The sequence below is a fragment of the Panthera leo genome, chromosome B4, assembly GCF_018350215.1.
Source record: "Panthera leo isolate Ple1 chromosome B4, P.leo_Ple1_pat1.1, whole genome shotgun sequence".
In the NCBI taxonomy this organism is placed as follows: Eukaryota; Metazoa; Chordata; class Mammalia; order Carnivora; family Felidae; genus Panthera; species Panthera leo.
In genome coordinates this window covers 10,439,679-10,455,312 of record NC_056685.1, presented here as the reverse complement: position 1 = coordinate 10,455,312, position 15,634 = coordinate 10,439,679, and the positions used below count along the sequence as shown (strand labels likewise).

Sequence of the window (15,634 nt, the reverse complement as noted above, 5' to 3'; positions counted from 1 at the left end):
GTGTGATAACTGTTCAGTTAGGAAATGAAGTATTCTATAGTGTAATTTTTTTGGATGCTTGAAGCACAGACTTTGATGTATCAACTTTCTGGATGAAACTACTTAGAATTTTATTTTGTCATTTTATGCCGTAGACTATACTAGATACTTTTTTCTGAGTAACTCAGGGCCTAGGGAGATACTTAGCGCTGCTGAATATACTCCAGGTAGATTTAGATTAAATGCTATTTAAATCTTCCTTATAAATTTTTTAACTTTCTGGTTCTTTGGGCGGGCAGTTACTTGTACGTTATCAGTGCATCTGCCTCTAATAGTCTTTCCTAGTCTCATTTTTTGCTTTAATATTCTTTGACTTGGAAGTGAAGCAACTATCAACCTGCTTTTTAAACTACATCTAAAAGTAGTTCTGAATAAAGATGGGATAAATTAGTTCTGAATGAAAGTTGTAAGAGATGTTTTAAGAATGTACATGAACTTTATTATTGTTGGCACACTGATTTTTTTAGAGGTCTTTTCTTTTTCTTTGGTTAGCTGTATTTCAGTTATTTGCTGGGGCTTGATGTGTGAAGTTTGCTAAACCTCTAGGGATCTAGATAAGCCGATAGTGTCGTCTTTCTTTTAGAGAAATTTATTACAGTAGTAAAGAAAGGACACAGGATGTTTTAGGGCAGGGTTGTATAAGAAGAAAAAAAAACAAAAACAATTTTGCTTTTTGTTCTTTGATGATAAGATAGTTCTTGCCTTTGTTGCCAAATTCATGATTAACCATTGTAATGTGTCTAGAGCGGATAAGTGGGACTGGGGTTTGAATCCCGGCACTGTCATGTACTAGCTGAGTGACTTTTCTGATCCTCCGTTTTCTTACATTTAAAAGCCTATTTTGCTTAACATTAGTACATATTTTACAGTTGCCTAGATGACATACTCAGAGGTAGCTGTGAACATCAAGTGGAGATAGTTTATGGGATGTATCTGGCACACGGTGAGAACTCAGATAGTGACTGTTCTTCTGTGGGATAATAGGAAATTTGAGATTTGCATAATACATTGTGCTTTTGGGGAACAAAACAAGACTTTTTATTTTTTTTATTTCATTTTTATAGAATTATTATCCTTCGTGTCCAAGAAAACTTGGACAACACAGAACACTCGGAAAGATTTTTTTGGACGTCCTCTAATTTCCTTAGGAAAGATCTCTGTTACAATTTATTGTCTACCATTCCGGTCTTTTCCCATGTGCAACTGCTACTGGCTTTATAGACTAGATCCGAAATCCTTAAAACAACCTTGCATGGTATGGTGGTATCTCAATTTTACAAATAAGGGAAATGAAGCTGAGGGAGGTTAAGATCAAATTGCTGATAAGCGGTAGAGCTGCTGTTCACGATCAAGAAGAATTCGTCACGGGAGCGACACGGGGCTCTCCTCCCCACCTAACTGAAAGCCATCATCTCTCTCTGTAATCAGTTCACATAGGTTTGTGTTTATAAGATGTTTAGGATGTACTTTATGATTGCTCAAGAAATCAAAGTAGCTTTGAGCTTAATGCATTATTTTTCCATATATTATTGTAATGTTGCTTAGAGGATATGCATATTTGGAGCTCCATAAATGTTAAGCTGTAGTAATGGAGGTAAAAATGAGACTTTGTACTACCGCAAAGTGATTATAACTCTCTAGGCTGTAGAAAGTCTTATACTACGTGCTTGGGATGCACTATGTATACACTTTTAGATGTTGAATTACTGAATGGTTTGGAAAATGATCTTTTTCTGATTTATTTTTTTAAAGTTTATTTTGTGAGAGAGCACGTGAGCATGGAGGAGGAGCAGAGAAAGAGAGAGAGAGAGAGAATGAGAGAGAGAGAGAGAGAGAGAGAGAGAGAGAAAGAATCCTCCATGCTGTCACATTGGAACCCAATTCGGGGCTCAATCTCATGAACCATGAGATCATGACCTGAGCTGAAATCAAGAGTTGGACACTTAACCAACTGAGCCACCCAGGTGCCCCTCAAAAATGATTTTAAAATTGATGTTTTATTGTACTCAAAAAATGACTAAGCTATATTCTTATTTTTATGTTGTTGTGAATTTCTGATTTTCCTGTTCATGTGTCTTCAAGGTAAGAAGTAGAAATTATTATTTGGACTAGTAAATATTGCCTTTAATTTAAACAGCCTAAAGCATTTGCACACATTTATAATATTCAGAAATCCCGCTGGTTAGTATACTATGTTGTATGTACTGCCTGCATGGTACTTGAGGTGCACACACTCATACACACACAAATCTGCTTCACTGGGGACTTCCCTTCATTGCTGCGCTTGGACCTTTAGCTTAGAGAATTTGGCAGTCTCTTATTTCCAGTAGTTTGAAGATTGTACTGTCATTATTATAGAAGTATGTGACCAAGCTTGACTTGATGGCTTGCATTGGTTTTTTATGATTTTTTAAATTCAGAAGTAGGTTTTTTGTTTTGTTCTGTTTTTAAATAATGTTGATTGGAATGTGTTCATCTAGGCAGTTACAAAACATGAACTAATATTAAACAAAATAAGCTATGGTTAGTTGTAGAAATTATACTTTGAACTTAGATACTATCACGAAAACTCCAGAAAAAATTGCTGTATTTATTTGTTTCATGTGTGTAGCAGAGGAGGGCTGGATCTGTTTGAGTTCTTTAGGAACTTCAGTTTGATGTGACTTTCAATATGACCAGGATTAAGTGGGTATAGTTTATATAAAGTTAATGAAGTGAGTTAGATATAATAATCTGTAGAGCTGTGAGGTTGTGAAAGGACGGGCGTGTTTGGGGAGGTGTAGTGTGTCTTGATGGTGGGTTCCGTGGATGGGTGTGTGATGTGTGTTGGGAATTCCACAACCACAAACTGGGAGCAGGCTGTCAGGGGTTATTTTTGACACCCTGGGATTTATCCTATAGATATCCGGGTGTAGACATCCTGTAAGCAGCAGGATGCGTCTAGCATTCAGGTGGTATAGGGTGGAGGGACACAGATACAGGATTCATCATCTTGGGACTCACTCATGGGGAAGAAACAAGGTGAGAGAACCTGAGGAGACAGATCCTGGACATGACGATGTTCTCCTGTGCAGGGACCTTAGTGCGTATTCTTGTAGAAGGATTGAATTGAGGGGATTGAGTCAGGGAGCAGGGGGACGTGGGGAAGAAGAGGGCAAGGCTTCAGAGTCTTTTTGGTAGTGAAACGGACTGGGTGCTTTACAACAGGCTCTTGTCAACTTTGCCTCCACTTTGTACCTGTGCAGCTGGTTGTGGCTAGAGAACACATCGCAACATTCTGACTAGTTGTAATTTAAATTCATTATCATGAACTTTAGGTGGGCTTTTCCCTTTTCTCAGACCTTCATCTCTTCCCCGTACCCAGTTCTCAGCTGGTTATTGTTCTTCTTTACTGAGAAAGTTGAAGCTTATTGCTTCAGAGGACTAACTAACGTGGTCAGAGTTACCCACATCCCATCCGCTGGACCCCTGTGCTGTGCCTCTTCCTACTCTAGGTGAACTCTAGCTCCTTTGTAATGGGGCCCCTCTCCTAGTGCGCTGAATTCTCTGCCCTGTCATCCGCCCGGAAACGAAGCTCACTCAGCTGTCTGTTCTTTCTCTGTGTCATCAGTGTCCCTCCTCTGACGGGTCCTTGCCATCGTTGTGCCATGTGTTGTTATTTCTCTTGTCCAATGAAAAGTGACTTCCTTTGACTTTGCTCCCTTGCCAGCAGCTATTCCATTTCTTTGTTTCCCTTTGCAGTAAAGCTCCTCCAAGGAGTTGTTTGTACTCAGTTTCTCCTCTTCCATTTTCTTTTTATTTATTTATTTATTTTTTAAATGTTTATTTATTTTTGAGAGACAGAGACAGAGAATGAGCATGGGAAGAACAGAGAGAGAGAGAGAGAGAGAGACAGACAGACAGACAGACAGACAGAGACAGACAGAATCCGAAGCAGGCTCCAGGCTCTAAGCTGTGAGCACAGAGCCTGAGACGGGGCTCGAACCCACGAACCGTGAGATCATGACCTGAGCTGAAGTTGGATGCTCAACCAACTAAGCCACCCAGGCGCCCCAACTTCCATCTTCTTTTAATCCACTTTAGTCAGACTTTCAGCCCCATGACTCCAATTTCACCTTGGTGATAATCCAATTTAAAATTTGCTTTTAAAATCATAAGTCTTCTTTGAACTAGAGTATTCACACCAGTTTAAATTCCTGTGTTAAGGAGAATAAATTTAGGGAAATGTGTAGACTTTACCATCCATGTATAGTAGCTATGGTTGTATCATAAAGAGGGAAAGTGGAAACTAATTTTCACTGCTGTTGTATTGGGATCATACCGTTGGCTTTGTGATATTGGACTCCATACGTCTCTTCTTGTGACTATTCTTTAAATCTTCCTACTACTGAGAAGTTGTCTAGCTTTGACCAAGCAGATGGTTTCAGGTTTCTCTTTAATAATGTTGAATGAAGTTATAAATGAATAACTGAGCTGAGTGAGCATGAAAATAATTAACATGAAGGAGGTTTAGTACAGAAAGCAAAATATTCAGCAAAGTTAATCTGATGTATAATTAATGATATCCATAACTGATAATGAGTTGCATGTTTGGCTTTTAGTCATCTGTTAAAACTCTTTTGAGGATATGGAGTTGTTTTAGAATTCTTCTAAAATCCTCTGGTTATGACTTGAAAGAAAGTAGTCAATGGGCTTTCTTTCTTTCACAAAAGGAATATAAAATATCCAGGTTATCAGTTGGTGGTACCCCTGAAGTTGAGAGCAAGAGTAATTGACTGAAAATATTGAGTGTAGTTGATTTGTTATTAAGGAGAGATCTAGAGAGGTCTAAGACTCTTCCTGACCTTTCTGGACAGTAAAATTCCCCACTCTGTGAATTGGTCTTTCTTATTAATTCTGCCAATTTTTGCTGTATATATTTTGAACTTATGTTATTAGGTTCATCCTTATGTCTTCCTCATAGATCGGTTCTTTTGTTGCTGTGAAATGTTCCTTTTTATCTGTAGTAATGATTCTTCCTAAGTCTGCTTCGTCAAGTATGCATACAGTGATACTTTCTTTTGATTAGTGTTTGCATGGTATTTCTCTCCCCATTCTTTTTACTTTCAAACTTCCTGCCTCTACATTTAAGATGTGTTTCTCCTAGGTAGTATATATCTGTATGTTTTTTTTTTTAAATATCTGATTATTTAAATCTTTTAATTGGAATGGCTCAGTCTGTTTACATATATTACGGTCATGTTTGGGTCCAAATCTGACTTTCTATTTTTCCACCTATTTTAAATTATTTTTCTGTCATTTCTTTCCATATTTTACATTATTCAAATAAATTTTATTATCAAGTCTGACACCTATTAATTTGTTAGTTATAAATTCTTTTGCTGCTCTTTGGTGTTATTCTAGATTGCATTATTCATCCTTGACTTACTAGAATATATAATAAGTTACAGCTGTTCCCCAATTCCCAGAAAAATCTAACAACTTTAAAATACTTTAGCTTCATTTATATCTCATCTGCCTTTAGGCATTATTCATGTATATTTTAATTCTCTCTATATATTTAAGCCCTATATTCTTAATATCCATGTATTTACCTTTCCTGTTGCTCTTTATTTCTTCCTTGATGTCTGTTCTTCCACCAGGGCTCATATTTTTCCACTTGAAAAACTCCCTTTATTATTTTAGTATATGTATGCTGATCATTAAGTATGTCTGTTGTTTGTCTGTAAATGTCTTTATTTTTGGATTCAGTTTTGAAGGATGTTTTAAAAACTGCTTGAGATTCTAAGTTGCTGGTTATTTTCTTTCAGAGTTTCAATTTAGAAATTTGCTAAATTTTAAATTATTGCTGCTCCTTTCTTTGAAGGTTATCTGTTTCTTTTTGTCTCTTGCTTCTTTGAAGATTTCATTTTGTCTTTAGATTTCACAGGTTTTACTCTGATATGTCCAGGTGTTTTTTCCTTTGTATGCATTTTGCTTGGAGTTCATGTTGCCTTTTGAATATGTGGGTTACCATTCTTGCTTATTAGCTCTTTAAAACTGTTTCTGCTCCATTATCTATATCTTCCCTTTTGGGACTCCGATTACATGTATGTTAGAACATTTCCTTATGTCTCCAGTGTTTCCCCTGCTCTTTCATGTATTTTCCATTTTTTTTTCCTCTTTTTGTTTCAGATGATATATTTTCTACTGATTTGTCTTCTAGATGATTAATCCTCTCTTTAGCTCTGTCTAATCTACTGTCAAGCCTGTCTGTTGAGTTTTTAATTTCAGTGATTGTATTTTTCAGGCCTAGAATTCTCATGATTCTTAAAAAAAGGAAAAGATTCCAAATCTTTGGCGAAATTCTCCATCTTGTTACCAGTCTTACTGAACATATTAGTTATAGAATTTAAAAAAAAATATGTCTGATACTGCAGTATCTGTCTTATCTTTTAGCCCCCCCCCTTTTTTAGAGGGGCTACCATTCAGATGCCTGCAAAGTTTTTATTAAGTGGTAGCTATTGTATATGAAAAATCTGTAGAGATTTTGGATAAACTTGTAGCTCCTGACAGGCAATTAGAGAAGAGGCAGAGCAACTTAGTCCATCATATTTGAGGTGTTGTAAGTCTGAATTTTAGGAGTTATAAGGCCTTGTCTGTTTCTAGTTCTTCATGAATCCTAGGGTATGGTCATTCAGTGACTTCGTTTGGAAGTCTGGGGTGCCTACCAGGTTCCTGCCTCATCAATGAGTCCTGAACTCCAGTCTTTGTCTTCTTAAGACTTTGAGACTGACAACAGCTGTTTAGCTTTTTAACTGCTGTTGCTACTCTCTGCTTGGCTTCTCACAGTCTGTGCTGCTTATGAATGGACAAATGCCTTGAAGAATTAAGCAGCTGAAATTTTAGGTTGACTTCCCTATGTTTTTTTTGTAGGATCTTGGCCCTCAGGCCCTGACTGTCCTAGGTACCCTGAACTCCAGTGTGAGACTGAGAAATGGTGATTTTCTGCCTACTAGCAGTTTTTATTTGGGGCAGGCAGTATTTTTACTCCATTCCTCTGGTGCACCCTCCTCCCGCTACACACCCAGTCCCCTGTCTTCCTTCATTCTTGCTCTCTGTAAAAACAAATATGGTGTCTGGAGATCTGGCAACTATCTTTGCATCATGAGGTGACTTTGAGGATATAAGCCTTAAAGAGGATATGGAGAAGAAAGATTGAGGAGCCTGAATTCCTGTTGACTCTATGTAGCATCCTCATATCAGACCTAATGACTTAGTTCTAAAGTTCCTAGACATCAGGAGAGAAATCAACATCTCTTGTGTTAGCCTTGTGATTTTAAGTTTTGTGTTATATCCAGGCAAATCTAATACCAATTAACAGAGCGAGGGTTTCTTGAATCAATATAAGTATATATTCACATAATGTACTAAGGGTCACCAATTTCCAGCCTTTTATTTAGTTGTGGCATATATAACAAGTGACATGTACCTGAGTGAATACTCTTACGGACACATTCTTCAATATGTCTGGCGTACTTGCCCAAATGCTGTCTGTCACTTTAATTCCCATAGCTGGAAACATGAAAATTCAAGTTCGTGCGAGGAATGTTACTATAGAGAAAGACTTGACAAATTCAAGTTTTGTTAGTTATTGTTATTGGCAGATTACTTATGACATACCTACCACATTATCCCAGTAGACCACACACAGGGATTACAGTACAGTTACTGTCATAACACAGTGTTTTCTACAATATGGTTGTAGACTAGTGTGACAGTGGGGGAAATGAAGCAAGGGGTGATTGAAAAAATATTCAGAAATTAGCAAGAAATTACATGTAGAGGGTCAAAGAAAAATATGTTAAAAATGATGCTAAGCTTTTGAACTTAAAGTCTGGCATAGTAATGCCATTGGTAGAAATAAGCAAATTAGGGGAGGGTTCCTTGGAAGGAAATAAATGTTTCATTACTTAAAGTTAAGAATATGTTTAATTTAAGAAACAGTTCTTCCTCTTGGTATATGTGAATTCTTTGCATGATGTGGATTGTATTACACCAACATAAAAGAATTTTCTTTATCTTATTCCCACCCTAAAGGACATTGCAGGACTTTACCTAAACCTAAAGTTGCAGCTTTACCCTCATATATTCCAAAGCTGCTTCTATCCACAGACAGTATTTCAGGAACTAGTCTTCCAACCATTTACGGTCTAACTAATGTAAGGGGAAGAACTATGACTTCCTTGAAAACAGGAATTCAGCATAGAGCAGCATTATTTCCCTCTTATGACAGAGATTATAATTAGCATCTTAGGACTTATGGTAGTATCTGTTTGCATTTTTGAGGTATACACTTAAGAATGACTCACTACCCTGACTCACTTGTTGAAGTTCACTGTCATTCAAAAGCTCTTTCATTCTGCTTTTCTTTTTCTGGCTTTTCTTTCTCCCCCAGTGAATAGAATTATTGTAGTAAGTCTCACATTGCTGAATATAACCTTTGTTTTTTCTTAATTGGTGCGTATGTGCCGCGCCTCTAGGCATATTCAAAGCTTTTACTTATGACAGCTGGCATTTTGCTGTTGGGTCTTGGCAGGAAGTGTAAATAGTGAGAGCTAGTAGTGTGTAAGAATAGGGAGACAACAAGCTCACTCGTTAATAGAACAAATGTATAAACACTACATAATTTACTGAAAGTATGCATCTCTCGTTTAGGAATGTTTATAAATTTAGTTGTACCCAATTAAAGCCTAGTCCAGAAAGTATCATCAAGCTCAGGAAATATTTCTGTTTCATAATTGAGCTGGCCCAATTGTTTCAAAGAAGATGTGATCAAACAAAATTCCAGGCAAATAATTTGAATAGTCCTTAGAGTTTATGATAGGATCCAACCAATAACTTGATGCTAGGTGAACAGACCTAAATAGTCCACTGTAGAAATTCAGTGAATTCTGCTACACTGCATATACACATTACCACTTGGTTACATGCTTGAGATTTGGAGACATAGATGCCTGTTGCGGTACCACTGCTTAATGGCTATACAATTACCCTCTGATATTAACCTCTCCAAGTCTTAGTTTTCTCATCTCTACAAAGGTACTTGTGTCACTAGAGTTGTGATTGGGATTAAATTAGAAAATTCTTATCCGTTCATGTAATCATACAGTAAGTTTACTGAACCACTGTTATGGGTCAGGCACTGTGCCAGACCCTGGTGTAGAGTGGTAAACAATATGATCCAGACTGATTTGTGGGTCCAGTAGAGAAGGCAGAAAGCAAACAAGTAAACAAAGAAAATATTACAAATTGTGGTATTTTCTGTGAAGAAGATATCAAGGTACCCTGAAGAGAACTGGAGAAGACCTCCCTGAAGAGGTAGCTCTCAGGTCGAGATGAGAAGAGTGGTGGGAGTCAGCCATATAAAGAGTGGAGAGAATTCCAGACAGAAGGAATAGAATGTGGGATGGCCTGAAAGAAAAGGAAAACGGGATGCAGTGCTGTTAAGAACTATAAATAAGGCTTGTGTGGTTCAAGTATTATTTGCAAATGGTGAAGAGTAGAATGAATAGTTATTTGTGATCTGTGTGGTGCCTAGACCTGGTACTTGATGTTAGTTGTGACCATTCTTACGCTGAATGATTTCTTTCTTTATTTAGAGGTCTTTTAAAAACTTGAAGCAAATCGTTTCCAAAGTAGATGCAACAAAGTCAGTGCACTGAAACTTGTGTTTGCTGTTTAGAGAGACCATTAGGCCCACACTCAGAGCCCATTGGTGATTATTTTTCATATTCACGTAAATTTGATTATTTGATTTTTATAACAGCCTAGAAGTGGCAAATTGAGATTCTCCAAAAACAGCAAAACATTTCAATAATAAAAATAAAACTTAAAGTGGTTAGTGATTGTTAAAAACACGAGATTATGAAATATTTTTTAAAAAAGATTTATTGAAGGGGTGCCTTTGTGGTTCACTTGGCTAAGCGTCCAACTCTTGGAGTTGGCTCAGGTCATGATCTCACGGTTTGTGATTTCAAGCACCGCATTGGACTCTACACTGACAGCATGAAGCCTGCTAGGGATGCTCTCCCTCTCTGTCTGCCTCTTCCTCCCTCCCTCTCTCTTTCTCAAAAAAAAAAAAAAAAAAAATCCAAAAAACCAAAAACATTTATTGAGATATAATTTGCACACAGTGAAATTCATCCATTTGAAGCACTGAGCTTGATGAATTTTGATAGTTTTATAAAGTCACATCATCACTACCACATCTTGATGTAGAAAAGTTCCATCAAGAATCCTAAAAATTCTTGTTTTCTTGTATCTCTTTACCCTGGTCACTGGCCTCAGGCAGCCCCTAACCTGTTTTCTGTCACTATAATTTTGTGTTTTCTACAATTTGATATAAATGGAGTTAGGCATTATGAGGCTTTTTGTGTTTTATTTATGTTGCTTCATGTATTAGTAAATTTGTTTGTGTTACTGAATGGTATTCAGTGTAGAGATTAAATATTTGTTTATTTGCCAGTTTATGGCCATTTAGGTTTTGTCTTATCTATTATGAACAATACTTACATTAACATTCACATAAAAATCTTTATGAACATGTTTTCATTTTTGGGCACCCAGTGTAATAAAGATTTTCTCCTGTATTTTCTTTTAGAAGTTCTATAGTTTTTGCTCATACATACAAATCTCTTGTTAGAGTAGGCACTTAGTTTCTAACAGCCTACCTGGAGGCCACATAGAGGAAGTCTTGGCCAGCTATAAGGAAAGTCAGAGGCCTGTCCTGGTAGCACTCCAAAAGAAGCCTGCTTGCACCAGACAGGCCCAAGATGGCGGGTGCCATGACCACAAACCCCTGGCCAAATAAGAAAGAAAATGATTGGAAACCCATCCTGCCTCCCCTCCCCTGTAATGAATATTCTACTCCCTAGTTAACAACTGTCAATAAAAGATAGAAACCCAGCCCCCAGGGTGTGTGCTCTTTCTCTTTCTCCTCCCATCCATCCTCCCCCCCCCACCCCCCCCCCCCCCACCCCCGCCCTTGCCCAGTCTCACATCACAAGGGTATACTTTTCACTTTAATAAACCTTCCTGCTTGTGTCCCTTGTCTTTTGCGTTGCTTGTCTATCCTTGAATTCTGTCTCATGACAAGACCCAAGTGCCTTCGGTGACGCCTTCAGGATGAACCCAGTCAAGACCCTGGGGCCCAGGGTCTCGCCCAGTTCACCTGCCAACACTATGACTTATTTCAAATTAATTTTTTTAAGTTTATTTATTTACTTTGAGAGAGAGAGACAGAAAGAGAGAGGGAGGGAGGGAGGGAGAGGGAACCCATGCAAGTGAGCATGAGCTGGGAAGGGGCAGGGAGAGACAGAATCCCAAGCAGACTCTGTGCTGTCAGCGCACAGCCTGATGGAGGGCCCCATCTCACTGCTGTGAGATCAGACCTGGGCCGAAATCAAGAGTCAGACACTTAACTGACTAAGCCATCCAGGAGCCCCTCAAGCTAAGTTTTGTGTACTGTGTTAGGTAAGGGTCAAAGTTTTTTTTCCCCCCTGTGTAGCTAGCTATCTAGTTATTCCAGCATTATTTATTGAAAAGATGTTTTCTCCATGAATTATTTTGAAACCTTGAAACTCTGAGATCTTGCTGTCATTTGTAACCATTTTCTTTCAATAAGAACTTAAGCCTGACAATAGAGCGTATTCAAATATAAAGAAATCCATCTTGTATATGTACGTATATATTTTAGGAGGCTGTGGGAATGATGAAAGGAACTGCTTTTTAGGGCTAATTCAAGCTAATAAGAAAGTGCTTGTTGGTAAGTTTCAAGTGCTGGTAACTTCTGAGAATTTGTAAAATTCTAAGGGATGAAATTCTGTGCCTAGTTAGTGATACATGATTATCTATAAGATTTCTTTAAGAAAGTGAATTAGAAGAATATTAAAGGGGGACTTCCTTACATTTGCAGACATTTAAAGGAGACCTGGATCAATTAAAAAAACAAGGGGGAGAAAAAGAATTCTACAGTGGCCACTGATTCTAAGAAGAAAGACAAGATAAAGGAATTTAAATTAAATAAATAAAAAAATATATAAAATTAGCGCCTGGGTGGCTCAGTCTTGTTTTGGGCTCAGGTTGTGATCTCGTTGTTCATGGGTTCCAGTCCCACATTGGGCTCTGTGCTGACAGAGCACAGATTCTCTCCTTCTTCATCTGCCCCTCCCCTGCTTGGGACCTCTGTCACTCTCTCAAAATAAATAAATGAACATTTATATGTATACACATGTACATATACATATTCACATAAAAGCTGTTTAAGATGTCTTTTGAGTTTGAGGGTTTGAATGAAAGGTGTAAGAAAAGACTTGTAACCTATAATGAATGAAAAAGAGTAGTAAGTACTTTTAAAAATAGTGTCAGGAAGAATCAAGTGTAAATGAATTGACATCTGTGAACAGTATAATAAAAACACTTTAAAAGGCATAGCTTGATTCCTGGAAATCAGTAATGATCACATAGGCCTGCCATTCAGAACAGATCATGTAATGCAAACATGAAAGAGAAAGACTGCGTTCCAGACTTTCACTTCTATCTCCTTTTTGCTTGGTTGGTTTTTTGGTTTTTTGTTTTGTTTTTGTCAAATCAGAATTATCTTCAAACAGAAAAGAGAATTAGTCAAAAATGAGAGGTATTTGAAGCCCAGGGTAGGTTAGGGGATAACACCCTTTAAATTCAGGTCTTTAGGATTAAATGAGTTACAGACTCAGACTTTTTTGGAATAATTGTGAATAGTAAGAGTAGTAAAATACAGAGAATATATCTGAAGACTGGACTCAAAGGAGCAATGGTAGATTCTGGTAACTAGAAACTATTGAATTTCATGATAATTGTAATCAGAATGCTAGCATGGTTTTATTAATAATGGCTCATGAATAGATTTAAAAGGAAATGATGATCTCTAGGAGCTTTTCTGGGTGTAAGAAGAACAAATTAATGTAAATTCCTTGCTGTCACTGAATAGACATCCCAAGGAAATGTTGCAAATAGGTTTTTGTTTTTGGTTTTACATTTCTTCTTCTTTTTTAAAATTATTTTGGGGGAAAAATTGGTATGTAACGTTATGTAAATTTCAGGTGTACAACATTGTAATTTGACATCTTTATGCCCCGCACAGTGATCAACACTAAAACTCTAGTTACCATCTCTCACCATACATATGACCCCTCTCCCCCATTTCACTCACCACCCCTCCATCCTCCATCTTCTCTGGTGGCTATCAATCTGTCAAGCTGTTCACTATGAGTTTGTGTTTTGTTTTGTTTGTTAATAGATTCCACATATGAGTGCAAATATATGTATTTTTCTTTATCTGACTTACTTCACTTAGCATAATACCTTCAAGAGTCATCCCTATGTTGTTGCAAATGGCAGGATTTTATTCTTTTTAAGGGCTGAGTAGTAGTCCATTGTGTCTGTATGCCACATCTTCTTTATCTGTTTGTCCATTGAAGGACGCTTAGCCTGTTCTCATTTCTCAGCTATTGTAAATAATGCATTGAAATCAGTGGTGCACATATCTTTCTGAATCAGTGTTTTTGTATTCTTCAGATAATCTCCCAGAAGTGGAATAGCTGGATGAATAGCTGGATCGTATGGTAGTTCTTTTCTTAATTTTTTGAGCAAACTCCCTACTGTTTTCCATAGTGGCTGCACCAGTTTACATTGCCATCAGCAGTGGATAAGGTTCCCTTTTCTACACATCTTCTCTGTTACTTGTTATTTCTTGTCTTTTTGATAATAGCATTCTATCCAGTGTGATCTAATATCTCATTGAGGTTTTGGTTTGTATTTTCCTAATAATTAGTGATGTTGATCATCATCGCATGTATGTATTGGCCATTTGTATGTCTTCTTTGGAAAAATGTCTGTTCAGACCTTCTTCCCATTTTTAAATTGGATTATTTGTGTTTAAGCTATTCAGTTATATGAGTTCTTAATATATTTTGGATATTAATCCCTTATTGGATATCTGATTTGCAAAAATTTTCTCCCATTCAATAGGTTCCTTTTCATTTTGATGATTGTTTTCTTTTACTGTGCAGAAGCTTTTTAGTTTGAGGTAATTCCATTTGTTTATTATTGCTTTTGTTTCCCTTGCCTTTGGAGTCACCTCCACAAAAATATTGCTAAGACCAGTGCCAAGGAGCTTACTGTTAGTTTTCTTCTAGGAATTTTATGGTTACAGGTCTTGCATTCAAGTCTTTAATTCATTTTGACAGAATTTTTGTGTGTAGTATAAGAGTGGTCTAGTTTATCATTCTTTTGCACGTGGTTGTCCAGTATTCTCAACACCATTTCTTGAAGAGACTGTCCTTTATTCACTGTATGTTCTTGGGTCCTTTGTCGTAAATTAATTGTCCATGTATGTGCAGGTTTAATTTTGGGCTCTCGATTATGTTCCATTGATCTGTGTATCTGCTTTTATACAAATACCATACTGTTTTGATAACTGTAACTTTGTAGTGTAGTTTGAAATCAGGGAGCATACTTCTAGCTTTGTTCTTCTACGTCAAGATTGTTTGGCTTCAGGTGGCTGCACACAAATTTTAGAATTATTTGATCTAATTCCATGAAAGATGACATTGGAATTTTGAGAGGTGTTGCATTGAACCTGTAGATTGCATTGGGTAGTGTGGATATTTAAACAATATTAACTCTTCTAATCCATGAACAAGAATATCTTTTCAATTATTTGCGTCTTCTTCAGTTACTTTCATCAGTGCTCATTGTTTTCAATGTACAGGCTAGATTTTACCTCCTGGGACTGATTTTACCTCAGTCGGTTAAGCGTCTGACTTCAGGTCATGATCTCATAGTTTGTGGGTTTGAGCCCCACGTCGAGCTCTGTGCTGACGGCTCAGAGCCTGGAGCCTGCCAGGAGCCTGCTTCGGATTCTGTGTCTCCATCTCTCTGCCCCTCCCCTGCTTGACTCTGTGTGTGTGTGTGTGTGTGTGTGTGTGTGTGTGTGTGTGTGTGTGTGTGTGTAAAGTAAATAAATATTAAAAAAAATTTCACCACCTTGGTTAAATTTATTCCTAGGTATTTTTTTCTTTTTGATGCAGTTATAAATGGGATTGTTTTCTTAATATCACTTTCTGATAATTTATTATTAGTGTATAGGAATGCCATAGATTTCTGTATGTTTATTTTGTATCATGTTACTTTACTGAATTTATTTATTCTGTGAGTTTTTTGATGTCACCTTTAGGGTTTTCTATATATAGTCTTAGGTCATCTGAACATAGTGATAGTTGTGCTTCTTCTGTTCCTACTTGGATACCTTTTATTTCTTTTTCTTGCCTGATTGTTGTGGGTAGGACTTCCAGTACTCTTTTGAGTAAAAGTGGTGAGAGTGGACCTGCTTGTCTTGTTTTTGATTGTAGGGGAAAAGCTTTTAACTTTTCACCATTGAGTATGATGTTAGCTGTGGGTTTGTCATATATCCTTTATTTTATTGAGGTCCATTCCCTCTATATCCATTTTGTTGAGAGGTGTTTTTGTTTTTGTTTAGCTTTATTCATTTATTTTGTGGGAGAGAGAGCATGAG

At 37.2% G+C, this 15,634-nt stretch overlaps 1 protein-coding gene and 1 long non-coding RNA gene across 3 annotated transcripts in view; one reads left to right on the top strand and one right to left on the bottom strand.

Annotated features, from left to right (window-relative positions):
* Positions 1–15,634, top strand: part of USP6NL (USP6 N-terminal like) — a 180,041-nt gene that overhangs the window by 59,437 nt on the left and 104,970 nt on the right. The gene's annotated exons all lie outside the window — the stretch shown is intronic.
* LOC122223855 overlaps positions 1–15,634 on the bottom strand; it is a 43,566-nt gene that overhangs the window by 982 nt on the left and 26,950 nt on the right. Inside the window, exon 2 of the long non-coding RNA XR_006204523.1 lies at positions 7,511–7,593. This is a non-coding gene — a long non-coding RNA (uncharacterized LOC122223855). The remainder of the gene's footprint in view (positions 1–7,510; positions 7,594–15,634) is intronic.